Source organism: Bombyx mandarina, chromosome 23 (assembly GCF_030267445.1).
Source record: "Bombyx mandarina strain Sakado chromosome 23, ASM3026744v2".
In the NCBI taxonomy this organism is placed as follows: Eukaryota; Metazoa; Arthropoda; class Insecta; order Lepidoptera; family Bombycidae; genus Bombyx; species Bombyx mandarina.
Window position 1 is genome coordinate 9962137 of NC_143229.1, and position 14855 is coordinate 9976991.

General features: G+C 37.4%; 1 non-coding gene across 1 annotated transcript; it reads left to right on the forward strand.

The window, feature by feature from the left end:
- The first annotated feature begins 13944 nt into the window (after nucleotides 1-13944).
- TRNAP-UGG (transfer RNA proline (anticodon UGG)) lies at nucleotides 13945-14016 on the forward strand. The gene has a single exon. It is a non-coding gene; the product is annotated as a tRNA-Pro (tRNA).
- Nucleotides 14017-14855: the final 839 nt, after the last annotated feature.

Here is a 14855-nt window from a genome sequence, read left to right on the forward strand (position 1 = left end):
GTCTTGAAAATAAACTAAATATTGAAAATTTTGTCTAATGTGTATAATTTTTTTGTAGTGTAATAAAACTTCGGATTTGCTGGTAGGCTATTATGACTCTGTCTATATTCGTCGCCAAGTATTTACTAGTACCCGTTTGAAAGGTGGAATAGCCGTAAGATCATACAATCGAGGCTTCTCACATCTCAAGGTGGGTGGTGTCTATGAGCTCCGGAAACCAATTAACACCAGATGGGCTGTGAGTTCGTCTACAACAAAACAAATGTTTGATTTAATCATTTTATCATGTTTTTTTCTCTTTTTTTCCTACCTAAGCTGATATTCTTGAGAGACCATTGCAGCGTAGCCTTAACTAGTAGGTGAGCTCACGGGGCTCAAACCTGACGACGTTGCTGACACTAACCCTAGCAAGAGTAGCGCTTCGCAAAATCTACCACCGGATCGAAAACGCGACCCACTGAGAAGATCCGGCGAGAAACTCAGTGGGCTGTGTCTGGGTTAATTTACTCGCCGAGCCCTTCGTCGCAAACGATGGATTCGACGAGAACGATGACCGGATTTACTATGTTCCGAATACTACATCCTACACTTTACGTTCATTCGGATCATAAGCCATTCGTCAAAAGAAAGTTTTGGATAAAAACAGCTTTTAGAGCCTTCGCTGGCAGACCAGCGTCCGACCGACTAACTGGTGTCCAAAACCTCACATAGGCATCAATAGCCCACGAGCCGCTGTCTATCGCTGAGGTCTTGTTTAGAACAAGCCAGGTTTGAAGAAGGACATGTCGTTGCGCTTAAAAATCATGATGAAAGCAATAAAACTTTAGTTTCCCTCACAAAAGTCAAAATATGTCGGACTCCCTTTTGTTTTGATGTAATGTAGTGCCGGTATAGGGTATATCTAGCTCATCAGTACATTCATTAAGAAGGAACGAAGATAACTGGTACCTTCCTATCGTTTTAAGCTTACGCAATGCACCAAACTTACGTGTTTACGGTTGTTTGCTGTTACTAATTATAAATTAAAGTCCATTAATAATAATCCAAATAAAATAATTCTCGAACACCATTACGAAAATAAAGACATTTTGAGACTATATATATTATATAAGAAGCGTAACAAGATAAACAGAAATAGAGAATCAAAATTACTAGCTCAAATTATTTAAAATATTGAAATTAAAATAAACATAATATAGAACGTTAAATTGCCAAGAGGAAACAAAGCACATTCCACATTAGAATTCAGATATGATTGTTGGCACTATTCAAACATTTAAAATACCCCATTGAGTTTCTCGGCAGATCTTCTAATCGGGTCACGATTCCGATCCGGTGGTAGATTTAGAGAAACCCTGCTCTTGATAGGGCTAGTGTCAGTAATTCTCTGAGATTGAGCCCGTGAGCTCACCTACCCGTCTGAGCGTCGCTGAAATAGCTATCAGAGATTAGGTAGAGAAAAGCAAATTAAAATATTTTTTATGACGTGTGACGTGAGCTGTTAAGTGTGGAGGGCTTAAAAAAAATTAATTATAAATAATTCAATACATTATTAAAATTTAATTAAAATCATGTGTCACACGTTCAAACTTTTTAAAAAAAACCTTATTTTTTTCTTTCTAAAATAGCACATGAACATAAGTACACGTATCAACGTAAATTTCGTAGCCAGAGTGATTAGTCAATATTCATCGAGCTATTTCACCGTGGAGACTATACAATAGTGTAAAACAAGTGTGCCGTGTTGTTTGATTTTACAATTTTATATTCTTGGAAGGAATTCTGACTTCAGGTAGTGATTTTTTTCCATCCGTTGGCCCGCACGCCTCGTAACACCTGCGTAATGGACATTGATTGGCCAAAACATACATCTAAATTATTTCTTAGTACAGCCCTATTAATCGCAAAGGTGTATTTTTTACATGGAAACAAAACTAACGAAACTAATGGAGAACTTAGTCCCTTAACACTATGTTGACTCGGGACCGTAACTTCGTCCGCCGGTATATGCAATAAAAAATACTCTTTCTCTATCTCCTTTGAAGAGAGAAATATTGCTGAAGACTTGGAGGAAAAGAACTGGGGAGAGTTAATTGCAGGGCCGGCTCGAACGTGACGGAAATGATATCGAGATGCGCAATGTACATTTAACCACTTAATATGATTTAACAACATAATAAAGTACTTTCTAAAAGCTTTCAAGCAATTGGTTTGAAATTTTGTATTAATTTTGTATATTTGTATTAAAAACACATATTTAATCAATTTTTTTTATTGCTCTTGTAGGCAGACGAGCATACGGCCCACCTGATGGTGAGTGGTTACCGTCGCCCATGGACTTCAGCAATGCCAGGGACAGAGCCAAGCTGCTGCCTACCGCTAATTAATCAATATTCTTCAAATCAGATACTACAAATAGATGAGTTTGTTGGAGCATCCTTTGAGAGTATCTCGATACATTAGGATGACTTACTTCATTTTGTTGCATTCTTAATATTCAGGACGGGGTTTATTTGAAGATTATTTTTAATTGGCGATAGTCACACCGGAGCACGATCTGCTTTCACTCAGATTAATAATATAAACTATAAGTATTTTAAAATATATAAATCCATTTATTTGAAACAATATCGTACTGAGATCTCATATTAATCGTGAGCAAATCGACTTATGTCAACTTAAATCAGTTACAAAACGCAGCCATTGCATTTAGGAACGACTGTTTCCACACGATTTGGTACATATAAGGTAATTTTATTATTGCAAATGAGTCATCTATATGGATTAATAATTTACAAATGCCCGGAAAAGGCATCACAGATACTTATTTTCAACAACAAACCATGTTTCATTGTATTTTACTTTGAAATATCATCTTGTACCTCGAATTGCTCATATCCACATATATATTATGTTATAAATTATCCATATATTTTTACATGTGTATTTAATTTTGAATTTATTCTTATAACTATTATGGTAGCCGGTATACAAAGCCTATCCGTAGTACGGGCTACCATCCTACATATCACTGCCGCAAAGAAACCATGCGTTCCTACTTGAGTGGTTTGATAGTCGTTATAAAATAGAGTTGGGACTTCGATTGCGTGTCTCAAGGTGGGAGACGATATTCTTATGTTGTCTATGGACTCGGGTAACAGCTTAATACAATTTTCCCCTACCTATTCGCTGGTAGCCTAAGGGGCTATTCTATTCGTTGGGTCAGCTATGTAATTAGCGACACCCACGATAAGTAGGTTATCATGTCGCGCCGCTTTGTTGAAGTAGCATTCTGATGCTACCATAAAATACTTACGTATCGCTTCGACATTTAGATCGTCATGAAGATCAACATTCCTGATGTACTACAGTGCTGCGTTGGTTATCATGCAGCAACGGGCTTGGACCTGGAGAACTTAATAGCATGACTACAGGCTCATGCCGTACTCCGTTAACTCGTCTCCCAAACAAAAATGAGGTTAACTAGAAAATATGGTTTTGCTTGATTTGACCTACAATTTTATGACCTCTGCCTACCTGGTGTCAACCTTTCATCTCATTCCTTTAATAGGCTTTTGGGGAATTGCATTAAAAATACGCACGAGAGCTTAATTATAAAATTAAGAAAGTAATTTGTTATACTAAACAGAACCATTTGATCATATTTAAGGTGTTAAATACACTACACAATAATTACCAACACTATATAACAAAATAAATCAAGTAAAAAAAGTATCACAACAAAAGGAACGAACTAAAACATATTGTTTGTATTTGGATTTAGACCAAACACCTTATACTTGGAAGTAAATGCTATTAACACCCAGAGTTAACGATGTAATTAATATCGAAGCGTCCGCATCCTCAATTCGCAAGCAATATAGAATTTCCTCTTTAATAAACATCTCAAGTGAAAATATGTTAAATGGAGTCATTTCATGGTAGAAGCAAATCGTAAATGGAAATATCTTCATCGTATCAACAAAGTGAGAACGTTAATCACAAGACTCAGGAAAGATCGAAGTGTGCGAACCCGCAGCAGTAGCTGCTTTCAAAAGTTCGCAAGGCTTTTTAATGTTAGTCTAGAATAGAACCAATTAATCACTAAGGGTGTTAGGCGACTATGGGATAGTTTTTTTTTTAATGAGGGATTATACTGGTGGCCCAGATTACTGGAAAGGGCTCCAGTTTCACCAGGACAGGTGGGCGAGCAAAGGCTCAGTCAGGACGGGTGAGATTTGCTAACAGCTGCCCGAGCGCCTCCAAAAGAGACCTAACAACTCAACTTCAGCGGCTCGCGAATGAATCTGCTACCGGATCGCGATATCAGATGCGCGGATACCACTGAGAAGATCCGGCGAGAAACTCAGTTAACTGATGCATGGATTAGGTTGCACATCAAACTCCTTGCCGACAACGAGTACGGTTACCGAGGTCCCTAAGCCTGCTCGTAGTATTAGAGCTGAAAACGTCTGACAAAAGAGTTATGGCATCTGATCGATCTGTTATCTAGGGCGTCCACGGTGACAGATTCTTGCGTGATCAGAATTCGGGGACTAGTCAGCGGCGGCAACGATAAGGCAATTATCATGACGCATCGCCTTATAGAAGTAACCACCCGACGCCTATGGGATACATCGGACAATAGGTAGCAACGTTCGCTGAATATTATACGAGCGTACCGCGCTCTCCTCTCCCACCGGCACTTAATTGCGGCAGAGTATATTGCAATCCCACACAGGTAGGTACAATTATCTGGCCTATTTCTGCCGCGAAACAGTATATTATTAAGCAGTAGTACAACAGTCGTTATACTATGCAATTAAAATTTCGTTGTCATATCTTGGGTGGATGACGGTGTTCATGTTTTGAGGTCTATGGTGACCTCCTTACATTAATTAGGTGGGCTGTGTGCACCCGTCTATGCTTTTTTTTTATTCCTACCTAAGCTGATAGCCTTGAGAGGCTATTTCAGCGTAACCTTAACTAGTAGGTGAGCTCGCGGGGCTCAAACCTGACGACGTTGCTAACACGAACCCTAGCAAGAGCCGTGCTTCGCAGAATCTACCACCGGATCGGAAACGCGACCCACTGAGAAGTTCCAGCGAGAAACTCAATGGGCTGCATCCATGCAATAAATAAACTAAAGAAAACGTCAACACGTTGCGTTTAATTTAATTGTAATTAAATGACTGAGTTAGAAATCAATTCGAATATAGCTTCCGTGAGAACAAAGAATCATTGTCCGGTGATGATTTTACAGCCTGTTTAACGATCAAAGCTAATTAAATTGAATTGATCATATCAAACAAATTACTATTTTATGAGTGACAAGTCAAGTAAACATCGTCGATTGCCGTCTCGCTATGAAAACGCCGTATAATTACCCTGAACAATGAGACCTCGCATTCTCGAAGCCGTGTTACGAGTACTGTAGTGTACATGTTGCTAATCGCGCTTCGCATGCGCCATCACGAAACTTTGAGCGCTTAAATTTCGCCCTCCAACGATGTATTCAAAAATTTGCCACCTACTTTGTACTTACTGTACTTCTGTTTTTTTTTCTTAGTTTATATTATTTATTAATTTAGTTTATAATATCATATTATCTTAGTTATAAATGACTAGATTTTTCCCGCGACTTCGTCCGCGTGGAATAGTTCACAAATAATGCTTTATTTTAGAACAAATTTGGTTAGCATAAAAAACGTTATAGTGAGCCAACATATAGAAGTAATGCTGTTGCGAACTTTTTTTTAGATCTTTTAAAGGGGAACAATTCTATCATACATTATTTTATTGAAACTTTAACCGTCTCTGCAGCGCACGCAGCGGAAGCTCTCAAAAGGTGAAAATAACCCCGATTTTGAAACATTAAGTCGTCGTGGCCTAAGGGATAAGATGTCCGGTGCATTCGTGTTGGGCGATGCACCCGGTGTTCGAATCTCAGGCGGGTACCAATTTTTCTAATGAAATACGTACTCAACAAATGTTCACGATTGATTTCCACGGTGAAGGAATAACATCATGTAATAAAAATCAAAACCCGCAAAAATTATAATTTGCGTTATTATTGGTGGTAGGACCTCTTGTGAGTCTGCACGGGTAGGTACCACCACCCTGCCTATTTCTGCCGTGAAGCAGTCATGCGTTTCGGTTTGAAGGGTGGGGCAGCCGTTGTAAACTATACTTGAGACCTTAGAACTTATATCTCAAGGTAGGTAGCGCATTTACGTTGTGGATGTCTATGGGCTCCAGTAACCACTTAGATCGTCCACCCATCTAAGCAAAAAAAAAAAAATCTTTTTTTATTGGTGCTCCGCTTGTATTGGTCATTGCGTTTTAAGCACGGATTTATTACAAATAATGTTGGTTGTAAATTCCCAAACAAAAGTTCACAAAGCCTTTAAAATCGCACGTCATTACATAAACAGAAGCGCTATGCTCCTCAGATACTGACAATACATGTCATAGTGCTGTCCCTCTAAATTATCGATAAATCAAACTAAAAACTGTTCAATTTATTCATATTTATCTTTTTATTATTATAATAAATAAAAAAATAAATAAAAATACTTTTATATTGTAATAATATTGAATAAACGAAGACATTTTACTGATGCAGCAACTTTTGCGGTCATTCCTGGAGAAATAAACACGTGATGAATCTGTCGCGGATCGTTCTCTGCGTCATTTGCATACATTTTATTACGCACCATAAATAATCCATATAATGCATATTGTGTTGCGAAAAGGCGTTTTCATTGACAACCAGATTCTTTAGCTGCGTGTTGAAAAACGTGATCGGTCTCGTGTGAAAGGGCTTAATGAATAGTACCAATAGAAATTTATAAGGCAAATTAGACGCATTAACATCCGAAAGTGATCTAATTTAAGCGCCATATACTTTGGCGCCGCTTAAACTACCTAAATGGACCCTAAAGTTTATAATGCCATAACATTGTCAGTAGGCGTAAGTAAATTATACGGAGAGAAAAGTATTTAGCACTACGTCGAAAGTGTTAGAAAAGATTTCTAAAAAAATAAAAACGAAATACTAATAGAATGAGCAGCTCTCGGTAAGCATCGGCTTGGCTCTGCCGCTGGCATCGTTGGCTTCCATGACCGGCGGTAACATCCACCATCAGATGGGCCGTATGCTCGTCTGCTCATACAATGAAAAAAAAACTTAGAGCAATAAGAAGGCATTTGGTTAAATAATAAAATAATTTAAAACAATTCCTAGGAATTTAACTTACTTCAAATTTTTATTTTATTAGCGGTCAAGAATACTTACCATCGCTATGCCCATTTCTTCCGCGAAGAAATTATGGTTTCTTTCTTAAAGGTTACCACCACCACAAAACATTGAGACAGCAGCCTTATATTTCGAGGGCATTGATTTCTCGGTTATAAAGCATAGATAGCATTAAATATATAAATGTAGATTAGTTTAGCGAAAAAGTATTGAAACACCTATAGACTTGTACAATTTTATGTGTAGTGCTAATTAAATAGCTGTAATAACTAGGCACGACATGAATGACTCCCATCTACGACTCACAACTTACAAAATACCATAAAGAGAAGACATTAATGTATCTACTGAATTCATACTTGAAATATATTTACTGAAAACTCTGACAAAATTGTGGTTTTATTAGTACTCCAATTTATATGTACGAAGAAGTACAGTAACCGAACTTGATATGGGTAATAAAGCGACGAATACAGCGTGCAACGACAATTACGCCTCAAATAAACTGAGCATAGTTTTGCTGCAGCTTAATGAAAAATATCGTTCATTTAAAAAAAAAACCTTGTATACCGCAAACGACCAAGTAGATCAATTAGGCAAGAGTGCCATTCATGCGTTTTATTCATCATACTAATGGTATTGTAAAAGGAACCATGAACAAATCCTAATTAGTTTATGATTTTTTAGAAACAGTTAAAATAAAATTGATTATCTTATAAACCGCAAAAATTTTCAGTCACATTAAAAGTGGCACAAAAGATAAACAAATTATACTATCGTTAACGCTGATCATGCAGTGCACACATCACATGATTTATTCCGCATTTAAAACAGATACAATTTTAAAGTTACCAGCTATTTTATCTCTTCAATACTGAAATAGCTCGTAGCTTACTTAGAGTTGGAAGTCTTGTGACCCCGTATAGTTAGGTACCACTACCCAGCCTATTTCTGCCGCGAAGTAGCAATGCGTTCCGGTTTGATATGTGGTACATTCGTTATACTAAGGTACTGAGACTGAGGCCTCGTGTCTCAAGGTGGTTGGCAGCATTTACGTTGTTGATGTTTATGAGATTCGGTAACCGCTTAACATCAAGTTGGCCGAAATACCGCACATCTACCGATACCCGGCAAAAGTCATCGTGGCCTAAAGGATAAGACGTCCGGTGCATTCGTGTTGAAGCGATGCACCGGTGTTCGAATCCCGCAGGCGGGTACCAATTTTTCTAATGAAATACGTACTCAACAAATGTTCACGATTGACTTCCACGGTGAAGGAATAACATCGTGTAATAAAAACCAAACCCGCAAAATTATAATTTGCGTAATCACTGGTGGTAGGACCTCTTGGGAGTCCGCACGGGTAGGTACCACTACCCCGTCTATTTCCGCCGTGAAGCAGTAATGCGTTTCGGTTCGAAGGGTGGGGTAGCCGTTGTAACTATACTGAGACCTTAGAACTTATAGCTCGAGGTGGGTGGCGCATTTACGTTGTAGATGTCTATGGGCTCCAGTACCCACTTAACACCAGGTGGGCTGTGAGCTCGTCCATCCACCTAAGCAATAAAAAAAAAATAAAAAAAATACGTCTTTTAGGTGCTTTTAGGTACCTCAAGCACCGGTCACCTTGCTCGCCGAATCCGTCGCTTACGACGAAGGGCTCGACGAGCGAATTTACCCATAGACACAGCCCACTGAATTTCACGCCGGACCATCTCAGTGAGTCGCGTTTCCGATCCGGTAGTAGATTCTGCAAAGTACTGCTCTTGCTAGGGCCAGTGTTAACAACGCTTACGGTTTGAGCCCCGTGAGCTCACCTACCCGTCAAGGCGAAGCTGAAATAGTCAAGGCTATCAGCATAGGTAGGAGGTAGTCAACTGGCATACTCCATGCGTGGGGAGCGGCGCACGCTCGATATCCTGATGCTCATGCTACAGGAATGATCGGATCGGCGACACGGCGTGCTCTCCTTCCACCTCACGTTCCTCTCCTCTCCTTCTCCATCTTCTTCTTTGGAGGCGCTGCAATTTGGCGTAACCTGTTCTATTAACCCTATCGACCGTATATCCGGAAACAGATTAGACAAGATTAAAAAAAGGGTACAATAAACTTAACAGCTCAGATTTCCACACTAGTTAAACCACACTTACCTATGTATTATTCCTTAACATAAATAACATGGCATATTCCATGACTATATTCACACTTTACCAGCAACACACATTTCGCCGAACGAACAAAACTTTGAGTTATAGTGGTGTGACGCGTCATATGAGTAATTTGGGGTTCCGTTGGCCGTTAGACTACATATGCAATATGTCGGGGAGAGAATCCTTGCCAAAATTTGCATCTTTACGCCTCGTGATTGTGGCTAGACAAATCGAGCTGCTTTGAGTTGCTTTGAATTCAGTTAATCGACTACCAAAATATTCAAATTGACAATGAAATCTTAAATATGACAATTTGGATCTGTTTTATAACGTTAAGATTAAAATAATTCAAAGGATTAGTTAGTACCCTACGTTGGGAGTACCAGATGCAGATAAGTTTTTTTCATGTAAAATTTCAAAAATTCTAATTATTTTATGTAGAAATTACTCAACGGTAGAGACTTGGCTGTACCCCTGACATTGCTAACGTTCATGAGAGACGGTACTACCTTGCTATCATAAGCACATTCTATACATTCGAAATGTGAATGTGTCGGTTTTTATGCATTTAAGTGTAAACTGCAGATATGACGTAGGATTATATTAAGAATTATCGCAGAATTATCGCAGCCAGTACAAGAGCGTAATCATGCAATTTCACACGAGAAAAGCAACGTGTTTTCTTTTTGACTGTTATAGATCAGTACAATTATTTGAATCTCTTCAAAGATCCTCTCTCTCTCTTCAACAAAAACTTAGAATTTTCGCCTAAAAATGATACGCATTGAAAACGTTATGCGCTCACTAAATTACAGTTGCAATACAAACTTAATGGTCAATTTAATACTGACAATTGGGCACGCATCGGAAAACCTTTCTAATGGCCGCTATTGAACATGCACCCTCATCATATGGAACATAGCCAAAACATGAAAGATGCAACTATTTATTTCATAACGCGATCTCGTTTACAGATTTGTTCGTGGCCTTTATTTCATTAATTATACAATCGAAACTTATTTCGATTCCGTCTAGATAAAAATAGCTTATTAGCAGTATTAACAAGCGTAAAATGACACGAAATTTAGCCGTAAATTTAGCTTTAATTAAGTACTTATTAAGGTTTTCGCAAATCGGGGACATAATTAAAAGACTTTTACGGCTTAGTCGTTTACTATTCGATACGGAAACTGTAAAGCATTAAGATCGTCGGAAATTGTAAAACACATACAATAAACATGAGATTTTAAGATAAACGTGTTATAATTGTACGTTCTATATCCTTTGTTATTAAATATGATCAACATCCTACACACGGTTTCCCGGCGCAAGCAAAACTACTCATAAGAGTTTTTTCTTTTACTGCATAATATATTGGGTATATAATGTTTATGGACAATAAAATCTAAACCGTTAAGTAGCTAATAAACACAGTGGTGCTGTTCGGCTTCCAAATTAAAAGCCTGTTTGAAATGTAATGTAAATACTTGCGATTTGTAACTACTTGCAAATGAGTCATGCATCAATACAGCCTAAAAGTGAATTGTAGCACTGAACATTGAATCTAAATACAAATCCATTTCTTTTTTTTTTTTGTTCAATAAAGGCCGACAAGCTCACGACTGACCTTATTCTTATCTTGTTACGAGACAGGAATAAAAAGGACCATAATTCAGAACCGTGCGAACTCATGCTATTCTAGAAGTATTCACCAAATCAACGATCCGATCCGATTACTTCAAATTTATTTTTGTTGTGTTCTTTTTTTTAAACGCCTCAATATTGTTCGCGTAACAATACTTTCCATATCGTAATAATGTATGTTAGCGTTTCTCAAAAGTGCTGTACCGTCATTGAGCAGTCGGCAAATTCTCGCTACAGCCCATAAACTTGCGGTCTCAAGCATCCTATATATTTCGAGCACTTTGAGAAAGCCGCAATCTGAACAAACGGTGTATTTGCATACGAAATACGGAATTCATAGAAAACTGATCCTTATACAACTCTTAATCAAGATTCACGGTAAAAACATTACTAACCGAACTTTTAAAGTCGGAAAAGATATCATAGTCGTATGTGGTCGGGAATGTTTAGGCAAAATTATGGATGGAAACGTAGAAAATACAGAATTTTGAAATTTATTGTTTATCATAAAATATCAACTGAAACGTGAGGAGCATCATAAATTAGATGGATAAGAAAAATCAGAATTGGAAAACTTTTTTGCAATTACACTATCCGATGGTTTTTTTCTCTATGACAGCTTAATCAAAAGCTTCAACTAATCAAGGTAACCTTACCAAATCCAAACTACTTAATAAATAAATTAAACTTTAAGGAACTACAAATTTTCGGATAAGTATTTACTCCTGAGATTTTTACCTTTTAACAATAAAATCGACATGTTTACCTAATGTTATAGTTGTCATTTTGAGTGTCAGAAGTCTGGAGTTCCAGTCCCGTACGAGCCCTGTTTTGTAACAGTATCGATTTAATTGACCTAAATTCCCCACGTCTATGATGCCACTTTTCTCTCACTTCTATTATCTTATTAAAACATTATTACCAAAGACGACAGAGGGCTCTATTGAAATACAGAGTAAAGCTTTAGAATATTTTAGTCGCTACACAACAGATTCGATTGACTTTGTAATCGAGTTAATTATTTTTATCTTTGATAACGTCGATAATTATATTATCAGTGAAGGTATGCTATTAAGAATTTCTATTCGGCTATCTTAAAATAGTCCGCAGTTAAACACGGAAATCTTGGAAACGTAAACCGAGAAATTCATTAAAAAATAATCGTGTATCGATTTCTATCGCTATAACATTACACGCTTATAATAAATAGCAGATAAATATTCCGATATGAAATACGTAAAGCAAGAGAAATGCCCCATTAATGAGCCAAAGAATACATCAAAGCTCAATATATTACTACCTAATTACCTATACATTATACTTATCGTTCGTACACGACAAACGTAAGAAAAAATGTTTTATTTGACCTGTTGAAATGTGTCCAGTATTTACAAGTCTATTAATAAGATTAAAACGGATTTACTTTCGTGTGTTTGTTATGAAACTGGTTCCGGACCGACGAACTCTTTCGAACTGACAACGAAGAAAGGATTAGAAAATACGACAATTACATTGATTGGGATTTGGATTGATTCAATTATTCGTGTACGTGCATTCGGTTCGACGCGTGTGGAATCTGATCATCTTAGGATTACTCTTTTGACGTTTCGGAGTTTATTATCGACGTCATAACACGAATACGACAGTAACACGATATTTATGATCAAATATTAAAATGTTACCATACGTGAAAATATCAAAAAAATAGAGAGAAACAAGCAAGTATTTAACTTCGTTCGTGGATTTTGAATTCTTCTTTTCGGAATAAGCTTGAACCTTTTCGGTACACTAATGACAGGAAAACTATATTATGGCTTAAATGAGCTAACGGATTCAAGGTCAATCCGATGTAAATTTGTTATCCACTTCCATAGACAGATGTAGCCCTGTATACACTTGATGATGCTCCGTGAAGAGCGAGATGAGGACTGCCGCCATGACCTGAAGTGATGTTAAAGAGCAAGCGTAAGGAGGAGGGCAAGGAGGCTAAGGAGTAGAGAGGGTCAAGTTTTTTTTTTATTGCTTAGATGAGTGGACGAGCTCACAGCCCACCTGGAGTTAAGTGGTTACTGAAGCCCATAGACATTCACAACGTAAATGCGCCACCCACCTTGAGATACAAGTTCTAAGGTCTCAAGTATAGTTACAACGGCTGCCCCACCCTTCAAACCGAAACGCATTACTGCTTCACGGCAGAAATAGGCAGGGTGGTGGTACCCACCCGCGCGGACTCACAAGAGTTCCTACCACCAGTAATTACGCAAATTATAATTTTGTGGGTTTGATTTTTATTACACGATGTTAATCCTTCACCGTGGAAGTCAATCGTGAACATTAGTTGAGTACGTATTTATTAGAAAAATGGGTACCAATTTTTCTAGAGAGCCTAGCCTGAGATTCGAACACCGGTGCATCGCTCAACACGAATCCATCGGACATCTTATCCGTTAGGCCACGACGACGTACTAAACACAAGGTGGAGACAACTTATGAGGGCCGCATGTACCAGTGGGGTACCCTACAACAATATAGACAGATCGGCAGAAATAAGCAGAGTAATGATTCCGATTCGTATAAGCTCTGTTGCTCAGCCACAGCTTACTTACGATTTCTCATAATATTAACAAGCATCATTTTCTAATAACACATCTCGAAGCGAAACGTTAAAGTTTGTGAAGTAAATATACAGACAGCAGTACTTTATCATTATGATGAAAATGAAAATTTTGTTAAAATTGCAACGAAAATAAATTAAAATCGTGTAACATGTTTACATGATCAGATAAAACTACCATAAAATTTATACAGTTTAGTCAAAGCAATTTTTTTTTTTTTTTTGTAAAAGTGAATGGGTTTGTAGTAGGTAACGTAACTTTGTTGAGCAACATAAGCGGCTCGTTGGTCTAGGGGTATGATTCTCGCTTTGGGTGCGAGAGGTCCCGGGTTCAAATCCCGGACGAGCCCATGTTTCCTTTTTAATTATAATTGTAACCCAATTAACCCGAATTAACCGGACAATCGTTGAATTTATACTGATGACACTAAAATTTTCAAATTATACCTTTTAAACTGTAATGTTATATCTTTCATATATAATTCAATATCAAATCCTTCAAATATGTAAAACTTACCAAGCAATAAAAAAACACAGGTAAAAATATCGCTAAAATCGCTGTTGCTGTCATACTTAGGTATATAATAAAACAATTATTTTTTAGACTTTTATTTATTTGTATTGGCTATGATACCTAAGCTGGCTATGATACCTATGATACCAAAGTATATTAGGTCCTAACGTATTTATAAAATTACGTGACATTGGATAATAATGTTATTGAAAGGTTTACTAATGGTAGGACCTCTTGTGAGTCCGCACGGGTAGGTATCACCACCCTGCCTATTTTTGCCGTGAAGCAGTAATGCGTTTCGGTTTGAAGGGTGGGGCAGCCGTTGTAACTATGCTTGAGATCTTAGATTATATCTCAATATGGATGGCGCATTTACATTGTAGATGTCTATGGGCTCCAGTAACCACTTAACCACGTGAGCTCGTCCACCCATCAAAGCAATAAAAAAATATAAAAAAAATTAAAGTTTTTTCAATTTTTAACATAAATCACAAATCTTTCACTTTTATTTAAAAAAAAACCTTTCAATTCAATTATTGATAAAGTATCTCGTACACTCTCACTATACAAAATGTTTACTTTTACTTTAAAAAAATAAAAGTAAAAATTTAACAAGCTATAGTACAGGACACCGGAGCATGTGTTCGATATTTTTTTAACAATGCACGTGATCGA